Source organism: Mus musculus, chromosome 18 (assembly GCF_000001635.26).
Source record: "Mus musculus strain C57BL/6J chromosome 18, GRCm38.p6 C57BL/6J".
Taxonomy (NCBI): Eukaryota; Metazoa; Chordata; class Mammalia; order Rodentia; family Muridae; genus Mus; species Mus musculus.
In genome coordinates this window covers 30,184,375-30,201,812 of record NC_000084.6, presented here as the reverse complement: position 1 = coordinate 30,201,812, position 17,438 = coordinate 30,184,375, and the positions used below count along the sequence as shown (strand labels likewise).

The 17,438-nt window shown below is 40.0% G+C and overlaps 1 long non-coding RNA gene across 2 annotated transcripts in view; it reads left to right on the top strand.

Annotated features, from left to right (window-relative positions):
* Nucleotides 1–2,833, top strand: part of Gm34327 — a 40,003-nt gene extending 37,170 nt beyond the window's left edge. For both annotated transcript variants that reach the window (XR_386140.2, XR_386139.2), the window contains exons 4-5: nucleotides 198–345; nucleotides 2,674–2,833. This is a non-coding gene — a long non-coding RNA (predicted gene, 34327). The remainder of the gene's footprint in view (nucleotides 1–197; nucleotides 346–2,673) is intronic.
* The last annotated feature ends 14,605 nt before the right edge of the window (nucleotides 2,834–17,438 follow it).

The window sequence follows — 17,438 nt, the reverse complement described above, 5'->3', positions numbered from 1 at the left end:
CATTTTCACATCTTTTAGTAGATCTTGTCCATAAATAGAAGATGTCCCCTCGGGGTCCCTTCTAATGTTATCATCTGGTGTCCTCCCATAATCTGTGGCTTCATATCTTTTGGCATATACTGTGTGAGAAACATACTCTGTGATACTCTGGGAGATCCACTCGATAGAGCCTGACAATCCCTGTATCTTGCTTTGAGATCTAGAGTTGCTTCGCTTCTTCGTGACATAATATCACACATGGAAGAAATCAATGGCTAAACGAATGAAAAACAAAGCTGTGCTGTTGTTATTCTTGTGCCTTCTGAGCCACTTGGGAAAGGGGCTACTAGGACAAGGTGAGGAAAGGTAAGCAAGAATAAGAGTCGGAGTTCTCTTTTTTCCACTTCCCAGAGTTGGGTTACATTGAAACCATCATGGCTTAGTGATATAAGTTCAAGGGAGACAAGGACTCAATGCCAGGAATACTCAGGATCTTGTTCCTGAGTATAGTGAGCACAGAAACCAGAAGAGGGGATTGGATTCACTATAACCAGAGTCAGATGGCTGTGAACCATCATGTGTGTGCTAGGACTCGAGCCCAGGTCCTTTGGAAGACGGCCAGTACTCTTACCTGATTAGCAGTCTCATGCAGCCAATGCTCTTACCTGATAAGCCTTCTCATGTTCATTTATTCCTTTCACAAATATTTACTGTAGTAGTCATAGGACAGATATGCTGTGACACTACTGGTACAGTTGTGAGCAAAGGATGTGTGGTTTCTTTATGGGATTCTCGGGGGAGGGGTGGATAGGAGGAGAAGGCATTTACTGCATGTATTTTACAAAATGGTATGTGGGTCTATCTACCTAATTGCATTAAAAAAAAAAAACAACCTGAGTAAATCACACGGTAAGTAACTCCACTTTCTCAACTGAGTACCCAGAAGTTCACCAATTTGGCCACCAGTAGAATTGGAATGTTTGAATTTGGCAGACTGACTTTATTACATTGCTTCTTGTGCAAATGCGTTTTAAAGGAAAACATAGCATGAGTTGAGTTGGTGAGGTTCTGTGTACACAGGGGCTGAGATGGTGTTAACTATGGAAAATAGTGTTTATGAGCACAACCTAGGGTGGTTGAAGAAGAAGGAAAGATTCTTGTGGTCAAAAAGAAGATACTATATTAAGGTCCTGAATAACAAATATACACGGTGTTTGGGAAAAGGAAAGACTTTATCATTCCTGGAGTTCATACTAAGAGAAATTGAGGAGCTGGAGAGGAAAACCAGGCAGATCTTATAAATTATGCTCAGGGTTTCAGACTTCAGAAGCAAGCCCATGTTTTTAAGCATTCATGGTTCATGGCCTCAGGTCCAAAGATCAACCGAGAAATTCTCCTTACTATCTGCTGCTTAGATACAAATAGCTTATGATCTAACATTTACAGCACATAGAAATGTCTTTAAAATAGAGCAAAGCACACACACACACACACACACACACACACACACACACACTCACACACACACACAGCAAAGCACATAAATAGAAAATCTCTGTATTGAAGTGATGGGTAGCTGCAACCTCTTGTCAAACTCTGGTGTTTTAGTTGATGGTTTCACTTTTATTTCCTGTCCCATAGTGACTATTGTGTAGTCTTTGTGTGGTTTCTTATCATGGCAATTGTTCAAAACCCAGACTCACAAAGACATGGCATCAAGGTGCAGCTCTTCCTAATGTTGACACTGCAGGGCTGGAACTGAAGTGATGGCTCAGCAGCTAAAAACATGCCCTGTGCTTGCTGAGTACCCGAGTTTGGTACCTAGCACTGACACCGAGTGTCTCACAACCATCTGCATCTCTGCTTCTAGGAGATCTGACACCTCCATCTGGACTCCATGGGCACCTGCACATGAACACATACTAGCTTTATTCCTATACACATATACTTTAAAAATCACTACAAGGTTGATGGACGTGCACTGGTATGATATTCTTGAAAACTAAGAGCTCCTCATAGTGCTCTGGATATTCTAAAATGGAGACCTAAGTTTTCTGAGGTTGTGTTCCCTGAATTGGGACTTTAAAGTAGAAGGTTTGTATGGACATTCTGACACTTTATTAAACAAGGCAAGGGTAAAGTTGGGATTGCCACAGGAAAGGTAAAGGGGTGCCAGCATCTGAGGTGATACGACCAAACGTGGGCCCATGGGTGAGGAGGGGGAGGCTAGTATTCAAGAAGAAAGCCCTAATCATGTAAGGCTGTAGAGCTTTTGAAAGTGCACCTATTAGTTGACTCTCTCTCCTCTCCCGCCCCCCCCCCCCCTCTGTGTTTGTCACAGCATACACTGGAAGTCAAGGTACAACTTTGGGGGAATCTATTTTTTTTCCTCCCACAGTGTGCATCCCAAGATCTGGAGGGAACTCAGGTGTTCAGGCTTGCCAGCAAGAGCTTCAACCTGCTGAGTCATCTTATCAACCCAAGGTTGGGGGCTCACTTTAGAAATGGCAGGGAAAACAAAGGATCTTCTGTGACTGGCACTCTTGTTTTTCCACATGACTGCTCTGGAATAAGCCAGGACTCTTGTGATAGGCACGCAGGCCTCTAAGTCATGTCTAGTGTAATAGTGGCAGCCTATACAGTGTCCTGCACCAAAGCACGCGTCTCAACTACTTTTTGTCTGTTTTTCCCCAGAGTCACCAACAACTCAGATCAAGCCATGAGCAGAGCAGCGAGTCTCAAGCCTGTAGGGACCTTCTCATCATGCCAGCCTGGCCGCACCTGCCTCAGGTGAGCCCTCAATCTCAACCTCCAATAGGTGATCTCCTGAGCTTTCTCATTGAGTGCAAAAGCCTGCCCAAATCTCTTCTCCTGTCTGCTGGAGTATGAAGGCTCTTTTAGGCACCAAAGTCAACTTCAGCTTTTATTGCAGTTCTTTCTATGTCGAAAAGTTGGTTTTGGTCTTCACCATTCCTTAAAGATCTCCTAAGAAGTGGTGTCACCTTTATTGAAAACCTGTCTTTTGTCCCTGGGTTCTTGACTATGGCCCAGGTAGCATGGCTATGAGGCTACCTATCTGCCTTTCTAACATTACACCCATGAGTGGTGTATTTATAGTTTTTCTTTTCTGTGAAGTCTAGTAACCTGGTGGCAAAACAAAACAAAACAAAACAAATGAACCAAAAGCCAAGTCTGGTTGTTGTTTTCTGAAGAATGTCTGGGGATCTGCCTCAGTTTCCCACAAACCCCTATGGAATAAGGAGGGCTCATTTGGGTCCATAGTAAGCTGTTCTGAAAGTTAAAGGAAAGGAAAGATCATTTCTTTCCTCTCTAGAAGTCAGATTTTCCAAGTCCTATGCCAAATATATTTCACGTTATGTCCTTTTCTCTGTATATTATTATTAATTTTTAGTTCTAGGCCTCCATTTTTCTTGGGCAATTCAGACCTGGAGTAAAGACATCACAGGATAACTGTCTCATGGAAGAGAGAAATGTTTGTGCCTCATAGTATGTATGAATGAAGCAGGTACTTGCATTTATGTTAAGTCTACAATAGTCACATGGGTTAAATCTGTACCCCAATATATGGAACAATGTTTGTGTAATGAAACACCACAACACATTTTCATTTAACATTTTATTATGGCGGCTTATAAATGTCCACTTGGAGTCAAACACAGCCTCTTTAAAGAGTCTTGTCTTTGCAGCATGAAGAATTTGAACTCACTTGCAGGGGCCGGGAGGCAACTAGCAGTTCTGCATCTGTGAGGTACAGGCATGAAGGCTGCAAGCTGCAGCGCTCAGCTTTGACAGACGAATTTAGCGCCATTAGCAGTAGCTTGTTGAAAAACTAAAATGACTTCAAAACTCTTCCCTCTGAACCAGAATGCTACATTCTTCCCTTCATTAAAACATTCGTTATTTGCTGACTTGTTTTCTGCCTTCCCCCAGCCTCTCACTCTTTTGTGTCGGAGCTAATGTTCCCAGCGTCTACACTGCGTAGGCCCTGATTATTTGTGAGACAGAGTGAGTTAATGCAGATTTGCAAGCTGTTCCCATTTGTTAAATGTCAGAAAAACACATGCAAGTCACTGGCTTTAGCACTTAGCTGCCAGCTGGCTCTTCTGGAAGCAGGGGACAAATGACAGTCTATCACACAGCATGCTTTCAAAGAAAGAGGGGACCGATTCCAGAACCGCAGCATTGGAGCGGCTTTTAACAACATAAGCAAAATCAGAAGCCAGCATCAGTTTTTTTTTTCCTCTCTCTTATTTCTTCCCCTGTTGTTGAGTGAATGGCAGCACATTTGGAAGCTTTTTAAAGCCTTGGGAATATCGATTCCACTGGCCACCATCTGAGAGAGTGATGGGTTAATGGGAGCTGGCCCAAGGAGCTGCATACTCTCTGATGAGTGACACCGGAGACACCATCCCAACTTGGGGGGACAGTGTGAACCCTCCCCACCATGTCATTTAGGTGGAGTTCGTGCCTGCCTTTCCACTGCCAAGCTTTCAATAAGACTCACGTTTTCTGTCCCACTCCATTGGACTCCTTCTGAAGACCTGGTTTGGGTGCAGTATTCTAATGGTAAGACTGCCCACAGCCTTAAAAAGTTAAAAAACCAACCAACCGTCAAATAAACAAAAACCTACAAGTGTTTCTAGGGGATGGGGAGATGGCTCTGTATATAAAATGTCTGCCATATAAGCACAGAGGCTTGAGTTCTGATCTGTACAATCCACATAAAATGCCAGATATGGTGACATGGAAAGGCAGGGTGCATCGTCTCATTATCAGCTTCAGAGCCACACTTTAACTGTCATGAAAATCCCTTCACTGTCCCTTAAGTTCATGTGGGTGATGGCTATTCTTTCCTAACTACTTATTTAGGACTTTGCAAGCACTGAACAAGAATTTGATCCCCCAAGTCCTTGCTTTACAAAGTCAGATATTGTGAGGCATGTTTGTAATGTCAGTGATGGGAATACAGAAGCAAGAGAGTTCTTCCAGCTAGCATACTTTATCAGGGCAATGAAAGACCTTGTCTCAAAACAAACAAACAAACAAACACAACAGCAACAAGACAAAGGTAGAAGGTACCTGAATACCTGAAGAAAGATACTTCAGGTTGTTTACTAGCCCACTGTTACATGCACACTCTCTCTCTCTCTCTCTCTCTCCCTCTCTCTCTCTCTCTCTCTCTCTCTCTCTCTCTCTCTCTCTCTCACACACACACACACACACACACACACACACACACACACACACGCACACACATGCACACACTTACATATGTACCCTTAAAATGAACAGTTGATAGTCTAGAAACCACCTTGATTCTCTCCTTTTGATGACAGTCAAGACTCTTGACTTGCTCTTTAGGTTGCACCTCACTTCCTTCTGATTTCTTCTGCCTTTATTTAAGTTTCCGGCAGGGTGTGAAGGAACACCTATGTTTCAAGCCAGTAGACTTTGAGGTTCTTCTTATTTTATCAGTCATGAATGTTTAAGCTTGTTGAATAAAATTGAGGACAACTGACCATAATCAGTTTCTTATACACCACACTGGTGATTATGATGATTATGACTTTGGGCTGTGACCACAATGGGAGTGACTTATGACATATACCTTGGTGTGGGGACAGACTTGCTTATGGAACAGCATACTTTTGGTGCTTGTTTTTCGTTGCCAAACTGGTTACTCTCCATATATGGGTGTGCCTTAGACTGTAGCTATGCACTCAGCCGCCTTTGATTCAACAAAGAGGTTTCCAGAGAATGTAAATTGTAGACAAAATCATGAAGCAGGAGTCTAACATTGCTTTGTGATCTTAACCTCAGTGGTTTCCATAACCATGAAGAGTGAACGTGGGGAACTGGGTGGGGAATCTGAAACCACAGTCAAGGAAATACGTCTAACTCGTTCTGGGGGTTATGGCTTCACAGCCAAGTCTTAATGAATAGGAAGTAGTTCAGCTATAAAGAGTATGGGAAGCATTCCTTAGCTCAACTGTCATTGGAAGATGTCCCCATGGCATCGTTGTTTGATTTCATTTTCTCTTAATTTACATTCTCTGTGGGTTTGTCTTGATCTACCATTTCCTCAAATGTCATTGTGAAAGTTGCAGTACTGTTTATGAAATATATTTGATTTAACTTGGATACATAACAGTGTTTACTCATCTTAACATTAATCTGTTGAGAAACCATTGACTACCAACAATATTGCTTTCATTGGTTTGAGTTCTGTTACATAAAGAAAGGAAAAGACACAATTCCTGCTTAACAGTTTATGATCTAGCTTTGAGATACATAGACTCATATGCCATTTTGATAGAGAACACTCTATTCAATCAATGTTTAATAACCAAATTAACAAATTCTTACGTGTTCAGAAATGATTAAAAACTAGCTTCCCTCCCCACATCTACTGCAGGACTGTGGCCCTGTTTGCTGGCCCATGTGATATGTGTCTATTATGAAGTCCAAATGAATAAAAATGGCACCTGTAGAAAGCTATTTCTCTATCTTATTTCTTTCTGTCAGATGAAGTAGAACCTCTCCTTTTTTTTAGCTGCATTAAGAAATGGTTCAAATGATGTTATCTTTTGAGGTTGTCCTGCAGTTGTCCAGCACGAACTGTTCTGCATCCATGAGGAAGTTCGGTCTAATGAAAGAACAGATTATTTTTTAGTTCTTACAGAACAAAAAGGAATGTTCTCTGAGCAGATGTCATGGAAAAAAGCAGATTAAATGAGACAGAACAAAGGGCTTTGGCTACCCAGACAGAGATAGTCTCTGTAATTGTACCTTTATCTACACCCATACCTGTATATCTAAATCCATATGTGCATGCAAATCTGTATCCATTAAGGTCAATCTGTTTCTGTTAGCATGGCTTATAAAATCTGGCTTTGTAAATTGTTACAGGCATCACACCACGACTTCCAAAGAATAAACACAAGTAGGTAGTTCCATCGACATTTTACATGTGTTTTCCATCCTTTGTATAAGGACAAAGAAACTTCTCAGATAAGAGTGGGAGAAACTATTGGTTTTTATTTTTCTGACTCATTCTTTCAACAGCATATTAGGTCAAGATAAAATTAGGGCATAGACTAGAAGATATAGATGAAAAATAGTGTAAGATAGAAGAAAAAAGAGCTTCTAATTGAATTATTTTCCAGAGATAAGAGAGTAAGAGAGGAGAAAAAATTGCAATCCATAAGTAAAGTCGATTCTATTGGTCTTTCTAACAGGATTATGTCATGATGAAAAATGTGTAGTGGGTGGCCTGGACGCTGGAGTCTGCACAGGAGTCAAGTACTCACACAGTGCTTCTACCACTAGGATGCTGTTCTGTTGCTTGTGCCTAGGATACTCTCTGGAGTAATGTGAGCCCACAGTAAAGCTTTTATGAGTGGAACTCATTTGTATTGGTGCTTGGTGGTAAAGGCACTGGGGAGTGGCCAGCAGTTCATTTTGTGTGTGTTTGTGTATGTGTGTACATAATTGTATGTATTTATATGTCTTTGTATGTATGTACATACTTATTCATATTTGTGTGTGTGCATGTGTATGTGTATATATGAGTGTATGCCACAGTATGTGTGGAGGTCAGAGGACAACTTGTAAGAATTGGTTCTCTCCTTCCATCAAGGGGGTTCTGTGAGCTTCAAATCAGTTTGTCAAGCTTGGTGGCAAGTCCCTCACCAATTGCCCATGCCTTCCACCTCCCCTCAAGCTCATTAAAAACCATTACTTCTCTTTTTAATATCAATCATACTCCACATGTACTAAGAATAGTGCATCTCACTTCTGGGCCTTCCTTCTTACTTCCTATCCTATGTATAGACTCTGCTTCATTCAGAGTCAATCTTTTACAACATGCATAACTAGCTAAAGCTTTTCAGCATTTCGTTAAAACCACTTTCCTGGGAGTTTCCCCACTTCATCTACCCCTTCCCAAAATTCTTAGTATAGTAACTCATGCTACCACTTTCTTGAAAAATCTTTTATTAAATGTTGATCTCAAGTGATATTAACTCTTAACATCTGTGTCCATTCCTGGGAAGAAGTTGCTGCATATCTGTCAGGTCTCTTGCAGTTATAATTGATGGGAACGTGGTTGAAACTGCAGAAGTTACAGAATGCATATATTAAAAATATGGACCCAACTTTGGGAGCAGCTGTTCCCTGGTTTAATGATGCTATTCATTTTTTTCTCAGTAGTCCTTTTCTTCACAGATTTTCTCCTCCTGTTTGTCAATCTTTCTGATTAGCACTTCCTGGTGATAGAATGTGATCCAGAAGATGTCCAGCAAGACAATCCTGAGAATGCCCTAATTTATTAAACCTAGCTCGTTCATCAATTCTGGATCCACTGCTATGGTTAAGAAGGAATTACTGTGGAGTCTGTTCCGTGCAAACCACAGAGAGAATATTATCTATAGGAACAGGAAAACAGCAGAAGCCAGATGACAACAGAGGACAGTCACAATGCTGAATAAGACTATGTCCTCATGAACTTAATGTTACCATCCATGCTTGGAATTCTGCCTCAAATTGCTTTGTTCTCTTGACTATTCCTTTCCCATTATTGCTATTCAAAAATAAGTTGAAGTGTTTTTGAAATAATCTAGGAATCTGCTGTTGGCTATTGTGGTTGGTTTAAGTAAAGTTTTGTTTTATTTTACTTTGTGTGCACACACATTCTCATGCGATTTTTAGAATGTCTATATGGGTGTGAGGTGAAGGCAGAGGACAACTTTAGCTCTTAGTCCTCCAATGTTATCCACTTTGAATTTAAGGACAGAGTCTTTCATTGATCTGGAACTAGTCAAATAATCTAGACCTTCTGTCTGGTGACTCCCAGGGATCCTCCGTTCTCCACATCCACAATGTTAATATTACAGTAGGGTTTCACCACACCCTGCCTTTTTGTGTGAGTTCTTGGGATGAAACTCAAGCCTTCATGCTCATGAAGGAAACACTTGATTGACTGAACTATCACCCCAGCCAAACTGTTATCTTTCTTTTTCTCTAGTTTTTCTTTAAAAGTTTTTATTATCTTATTTTTTCTTTTGAAAAATTAAATTAATTCTCTCATATATTACATCTGGGCCACAGTTTCCCACCCCTCTTCTCCTCAGAGATCAAAGTGTTAAATGTTATCTTCCCAAAGGTCATGGATTATTCCTGAGACATCTGTTGGTATTTTACAAATACAGCCATTGGTTTGGCTGTGCTGATGAGTGTCTGGAAATGGATCACTGCAAGTCTAATCCTTTAGCTGAAAAAGCAATTCAGTGTGTATATTGTGCTGGTGTATTATCTTCACAGGAGAAGAGCGTGATTAATAGCAGAACATAATATATTACTCTAAAGGATAGCTGGGGAAAAAGCCAATTTTCTGTGCAGCATTTGAACCCCCTTGGAAGTGAGTTGTATTGTAAATTCAAGAAGTCTTATATAAATCTAGCAAAATTTTCTATTGGAATAGATGACCTATTTAGTCTATTACATCTTCGTTTCTATGATTCTGAGACTCCTTGGGGTGCATGCAGAATGGAGCAGTGGAAGAATGGTAGATATCACAGTGTGGTTGCCATCTGTAGAAGAACAACAAGAAGACGGATGGGGATTTTCTTCCTTGCAGATACTTATTTCTCAAGTGCTTTTAAAACCGGATATCTGCAAAATTCTTCATGAGTGGTTAAACCACGAAGATTGATTTCCAAATGTATATTTACCAGGAAGAAATATTTTACAATGTGTCTACAGTTTCCATTAAAAATCTAGCCAAACATCTCTCACTTCTCCCCAGACTCCTTTGATCCTACATTTTAATAAATCAAGGAACATTTGTAAGTGCTAAATGCTAAATGGTTATTCACAGTTAATTTTTAATCAACTAACAACAGTTATGTGTTAATTGAATGCCATTAACAAACCATAACTTGATGCATTAGCTCTTTTGTTATGCAAAGAAACTTTTCCCTAAAGCTTTTATGTATTGTCTGACTTTCTTCCAAACAGAACATCAATACCCTTAGACCAGGAGTATAACAAATGTGTTTGCTGCCATTATGCATGTGTGTATGTTGGTGTTTCTGTATCCATTCAACCAAACCAGAAGGTGTTGAAAATGAAAGTGAAATGCAAATATAGTCAGTCCCATGAAAGAAATTAGGTAATGCCAAGTGGATGCTTTAGAATCATAATTGTACTCTATTTTTGTTTGGTTTTGTTTTCAATTCTCTGTGTTAATATTCCTTTTGCTTTTAATTCAAAGGTTTACTTTGGAAAGAAGGTGGGGATTGATTTTTCTCTGGACTCCTTGTTCATTATGGACTGAAGCAGAAAGTTAACGATGCTCATGTACCTCACATGATGAGCTCACACCTACTTCATTACAGTTATATCTAAGATATGCTAAAGCTTGGACTACACTGCAGCAAATTCCCCCAACTCCAGTAGAATGGATGAACTACAAAGGTCCATGAAGGCTAATGGGGCAGTACTTCCTGCTCAGCCATCTTGTTGGGTGTACCCTTCAAGTCCTTACTAGGAAATCCTGTACATTATGCAAATGTACAGGAAATGTTCCTTTGATAAAATTTAAGAACTGTTTTTGTTTCTATTTTTGTATGTTTGTGTGTCTGAATATATTGGGTCAAAATGTGCTATTGTAAGGTACTAAATAGAAAGGTTTTCTTTTTTTTCCCCTCTTTTTTTTTTTTTGTTTTTTTTCAAGACAGGGTTTCTCTGTATAGCCCTGGCTGTCCTGGAACTCACTTTGTAAATCAGGCTGGCCTCGAACTCAGAAATCTGCCTGCCTCTGCCTCCCAAGTGCTGGGATTAACTGCGTGTATCACCACCGCCCGGCTCTTTTTTTCCCTCTTTTATCACCTAGACTCATGCATTATCTCAGCCATTATCTCATGGGAACGCTGTACAAAACACATATACAAAGATAAAATTAATTTAAAATCATTAAATAAACCATGTAGAATTTCTATGAGTTAAGTGTTGCAATGTTTCCTGGAGCTGGGCTTGTCTGTGATCCTGGCCTCTCACTGGTCATGAAGATGGGTGACAAGTTCACACACTGCTGTCCTCATCAGGAAGAGCTTTTGAGAAGCAAACTAAGGTGAATGAGATCTTCACAGGAAATTGAAAATAGTGGTAATCCTATCTTGTGGAATATTCTCATAATATGTTTAACATTGTCTCAGTTATCAACATCCAATGTATCGTTTAGGAGCTGAGGGGGTCATTGACTATCCTTATAAGGATTTTGGGAGCTGTGTATAAGACCCTTGAAGCACATTAAAGAAAACCACAATGCATTATACGGTGCTTTTATGCTGTAATTAAAAGATACTGGCTGCACTGAAAGTCATTTAATACCATTTGGCTTTGACTTAAAAGGAAATGCTAAGCAAATGTACAGAAAATGTTTCTTTAATAAGATTCAAAAACTGTGGTTTTTTTTTAATTGTGTATATTTGTGTATTTGCCTATATGTATTCAAACAGGCACCAGAAAATGTTCAATCCTTAGGAGCTGGAGTTACAGGCTGTTGTGAGCTGCCTTAGATGGGCCTGGGAGCTGAGTTATCTTAGTTATATCTTAGTTATGACTTTAGTGCTGTGAAGAGATGCCAGAGCCAAGCCAGCTCTTATAAAGGAAAACATTTAACTGGGGCTGGCTTACAGTTTCAGAGGTTCAGTCCATTATTATCACAGCAGGATGCATGGCAGAGCAGGCAGACATGGTGCTGGAGAAGGAGCTGAGAGTTCTAGATCTTGATCCACAGGTGGCAGGAGACTGGATTCCTCATTGGGTGGAGCTTGAGCAAAGGAAACCACCAAGCCCACCCCCATAGTGACACAGTTCCCCCAACAGGGCCACACCTACTCCAACAAGGCCACACCTCTTAATACTGCCACTCCCCATGGGCCAAGCATCTAAACACATAAGTCTATGGGGGCTGTATCCATTAAAACCACCACAAGGAACAAGCACTCCTTTACTCCCGAGCTATATCTCCAGCCCCGGAAAAAGATTCCTTGGTTGGTATTTCTGAAAGCATTCTTAGCACTGTCTTCCTTAATACTGCTGCAATTTGTCCTCCGGGAAGCCTGGCTGCCCTTCCCAATCCTTGTATTGTTTCCTATCACTTGGAAGGTAACACAGAGGGGATGGGTATGTTGCAACCAGGTATATTTCACAGATGTATTACATCTTCGTTTCTAATTTTAGAAATATCTCTTATTTTTTCCAGTACATAAAGTCTTTTAAAAGAAAATCTTGTAAGTCTGAGTTTTATTCTGATATTGGATGGCATCTACCAGGCAGGCGATTATGTTCCGTAATTATGATAACTAATATTTATGTGGGCATATGAAAGATTTGTTAATGTATTGGATTTAAAATTTTTTTCATTTTGCCCATAGATCTTAATAAGCTAGCAGTAAAAATTCTTCCATTTTCTTTTTCAGATGTAGAAATCAGTTAGGCATGGCCACAGGATTGGCTGAAGCCACTCACAGAACATGATCAGATCAAAGCCTTTAAAGAGATCTCTCTTTGTCAGGTCTGTGAAATGGGTCCTTTAAGATTTTTCTCAAGTTGGGCCAGTCACTGGTTGGCCGTTCCCTCAATCTCTGCTCTATCTCTATCCCTGCATATCTTGTAGGTATGAAAAATTTTGGGATGAAGGTTTTGTGGGTGGGTTTGTGTCTCCCTCCTTCCACCTGAAGTCCTGCCTGGCTATAGGAGTCTCCACAAATTAGTTGCTAGGAGTCTTAGGTAGGGTCACTCCCATAGACTCCTGGGAGCCTCCCCCATGCCAGCTGTTTCTTTCTGTTAGCCCTCTTCTCCATATCCCCACACCTGATCCCTCTATTTCCCTCTCCTCCCTTGCTCCCACTCAGTCCTGTCCCTCTGTCTACCTCCAATGCCTATTTTTAAAAAAATTTTTATTAGGTATTTTCCTCATTTACATTTCCAATGCTATCCCAAAAGTCCCCCATACCCTCCTCCCACTCCCCTACCCACCCACTCCCACTTCTTGGCCCTGGTGTTCCCCTGTACTGAGGCATATAAAGTTTGCACGACCAATGGGCCTCTCTTTCCACTGATGGCCGACTAGGCTATCTTCTGATACATATGCAGCTAGAGACACAAGCTCCAGGGGGTACTGGTTAGTTCATATTGTTGTTCCACCTATAGGGTTGCAGATCCCTTTAGCTCCTTGGATACTTTCTCTAGCTCCTCCATTTATTTCCCCTTCTGAGTGAGATTCAAGTATCCTGCCTTAGGCCCTCCTTGTTACATAGATTCTTTGGGCCTGTGAGTTGTAGTATGGTTATCTTATACTTTTTGGATAATATCCAATTGTAAGTGAATATATATCATGCATGTCTTTCTGGGTCTGGGTTAACTCACTCAGAATGATATTTTCTAGTTCCATAATTTACCTACAAATTTCACAATGTCTTTGTTTTTAATAGCTTAGTAGTATTCCCTTGTGTAAATGTGCCACATTTTCTTTATCTGTTTATTAGTTGAGGAACATCTAGGTTGTTTCCAATTTCTGGCTGTTACAAATAAAGCTGTCATGAACATTGTTGAGCCATCCCATGGGAGATATTCAACCCCTAACACTATGCTATGCCTGTAGATAAGAACCTACCAAACAAAATCATAATTCAAATAATGAAACAGCTCCTTTCTTTCATTTTCTTTATGCTGCTAAGCTGTTTGATTTACTCAGGTGTAACTTGACTTGATGAGGCTCCATCTTCATTAGCCTTTATGTTTGTTATTCTGGGAACACACTGGCTTCAGGTTCTGCACTTCCATAAATGGGCTTTGTGTCTCTATTCTTTTAGAGTCTTGCCATGTTAATGTATCAATGACTACTGTGTGAATTATAACTACATGAAGCTTAAATTTTAGTGATTTGGAAACTTTTTTTTTCTAAGCGAGAGAATATAATAGGCCTATTCCAGGAATATGTCAAAACATAACGTCTCATCTTAAAGTTTTAATCAACTGAATATTAATTATAAGCATCTGTCAAAGGTCAAATGTTGTGGTTCCTTAAAATAAGAACTTGTATATAGGAGAGTTTCTTGGAGCCACATTGGCCATGGACAATGAAATCTAAATCCTTTATGCAAACAGAAAGCTTTTGTTCTGGGTTGACTGGTACTGGGACAGTCTGCTCTGGAAAGCACACAGAAGGATGAGAATTAGAAGTGAGGGTCTGGTGAACAGGTAATGTGAGCCTTAAGCACCACCCCCAGTTCTCATTATTGTTGGCTGGTTTTTAAAAGTCCAGGTATTAATAGCTTTACTAGCTGGTATAACGTACAAAGGCATAGAAGGAGAGCCTGTGATTTTTCCCAATTCTTGACACCCAGAAATTTATTTTCAATATGAAAGATAGAACATTTCATCTTTTCAGAATCTTCCAGAAATAGCCTTTTATTTACTTGAAGGCAATTATTACCTGCCTTTCAGTTCTCCTTGGTTTTATCATTTGGAGAATAATTCTACAGACAAATATTCCAACTCCTCTCATATGTTTATAAATACATTTCTAGTGAAATACTTTCAAAGCTGCTAATTACAGAACTAAGAATGAAATATTTAGACCTCTCAAACTTGAAAATGTCTCTATAAATTGCCTTTTATTTTCTTCTTCACATCTATAAATGTCCAAGTCCTTTTTTAAAAACAAAAACAAAAAAACAAGCCTCTTGATTCTGGAAGAGCGTTTTCTAAAATTGATTATAGCATTTTCTTGCCACTCAGTAGAGAAGCAAAACAAAAACAATGAATGTGATATGACCAAGCATTGATTGAATGTGGGACTAGGAGGGTGTAGTTGTCAGATTGGAGGGCCTTCTTCCTTTGGGTTAGGTACAGATGAGAACTATGCGGACATTCTCTGAGGCAAGCTCACATCTTTTCTGTGAAATCATTTTGTTATCAGACCTTGGCTGCACCCCATGAAAGACCCACGAAGAGGGGAGACCTTCACTCAAGTCTCTGAGTAATGCGACCCCCCCCCCAAGAACTCACGAGAGACCGTCCTTGCTGCAATCGCACGAGGTTTATTGACAGGAACCAGCACGCTGGGGTCGACTCGTATTCCATGCAGGGGTAGAGGAGTTTGACCCAGAGTAGCTGGGAAAGGGGATATTTAAAGGAAAAAAAACACAACCCAAGGGGGTAGGGAGGGTGTTATTGGAAAATGCCGAAAATGCCAGTGAAAAATCACAACGGAGTACTAAAAATCACAAGGGGAAACTCCCTGCTTCTCAAGATTGTTCTCAGGATTTCAATCTAACTTTTGTGGTGGGTCAGTTCCTGGAACAGATCACTGAACCGCTAACCTACATTCTTGGTGCTAGGGGGTCTGAATTTTTCCTGGTCTTTCACCCCACCCTCATCAGCCACCAGTAAAAATGCCCAGGCCTGGAAGTGTGAAGTTGGGTGAATGGAGACTGAACAGTAAAAGATGAATTTTATTTGCTAATCATTCACACATTGATTACTTACATATATGTTAATTGGGAAACTGGTGTCTGGGTGATTATCTAATACCTTCTAAATGCTGAATGAATGATTAATATTTTTTTAATAAATAAAATAAAAAATAAAACAAAATGAAAATCTTAACTCAAAATGACAACATAGTAATTGTAATTAGAATTCTGAAAATTGGAGTAATCCCATCAATTAACTGGTTTTATACATGCTATAGCAGCTGTGGAGGGAAGGAATTTAAATGAAAGAACATTTTTTAAGACACATTCACTTTATCAGCTCTATCTGAGAGATGAGCCTCCAAGACAACACTGAAGGAGCAGTGGGGAGAGGAAATGAAGACTGTAAATCAGCAGTGAACAGCATATACAAAACTAAAATACATTTAAGTAAAACTATTCAAGTAGCTATTGGAGACCATTATTTTATTTGTGTGTGTGTGTGTGTGTGTGTGTGTCACAGTGACTGAAATGCCTTAGAACAGCTTTAAGGAGAGACAAAAGATCTCTCTGTCCATGTCCTGCTTACTTTTCTGTGTGTTCTCCAAGCAGATCTCTCTTTTTCTAATCATTAAAAAGTTCTCTGGATGGGTCATCTCCAGAACACAGGTCCAGTCCTTTATTTTACATATCAACCCAGTGATTTTTTTAAAAAAATATTTTTTATTATTACATATTTTCCTCAATTAAATTTAGAATGCTATCCCAAAAGTCCCCCATACCCTCCCCTCCCACACTTCCCAACCCACGGTCCAGGTTTTCTTTTGATTATCTTATTAATCAGCATCCCTTGTCTCACCGCCCTTTGATTCTTAAGTGACAGCAAACATCCTGTTTTGTTTTGTTTTGTTTTGTTTTTCTTAACATTGCGAAAGAATTCAGAGATCTGTCTGCCTTTGTAAAGCACAGAAGGTAAACTGGTTGGGTGGGATCCTGCCCTGAAATTACCACTCCTATCACACCTGCACATAACCTTGCTTTATCCTAGGTTGACCTTGAACTCAGGAATCTGCCTGCCTTTGTATCTTTCTGACAAGCTGGCACCTAGTATAGCTGACTTTATCCCTTTACATTCATGAAGCCCCACATAATTCACATTGCATCCTTATATTTTGCATAGTTGAGAAATTATATATTTTTGAACTCATATATTTAGAGCTCTTTCCCAGAGCCTGAAAGAGCTGTCCAGAAAGTCCCGACATTTACCATTTATGCTGAGACATAGCCACACCCTTGACTCCTGGACTTGTGCTGTTTCTAATTCTCTTAAAGTCAATAACATAAACAGGGTGGATGTTATTTGGAGGAATGTGAAATATGTACATTATTACACAAACAAGCCATGCCTACAGCAGCCATCGACACTCATGGAAGCTCATGCTGAAGGCCCTCTCTCATGGGCAGGAACCACGTCACCTTTTCTCCACCAGGCCCACACCGAGCTTGGCACCTACTTGCTCTTACCTTGCTAATGTGTCTATTCTTTCACTGGCTCCAAGGCTTACTTCTTTGTGGTCCTGGCTTATACTAAAGGCCAGATGAGATATTCAGCCTTGTGGACTGAACTGGGTTTTTGTTGTTGTTGTTGTTGTTTTTACTTTTATTACTAGGCTATTGTTGTTTGGACCACAGCCTGTAAGTAGTTCTAATAAATCACTTTTCTGTAGGCATAGAGAGATTCATTTTATAAGTAATGTTATTCTAGAGAACCCTAACTAGTGTATGTGTGCAGTGTGTGTGATCCACAAATGAGGGAAAATGTCTGAATCAACTTGCTTTCTAAAAGAACCTACAGTTGTATCCATTTTTCCTGCAACTGATATAAAATCCTTATGGCTAAATCAATTTCAGTTTTGCATACGTGCTTCATTTTCTGTGTCTGTTCCTCTACTG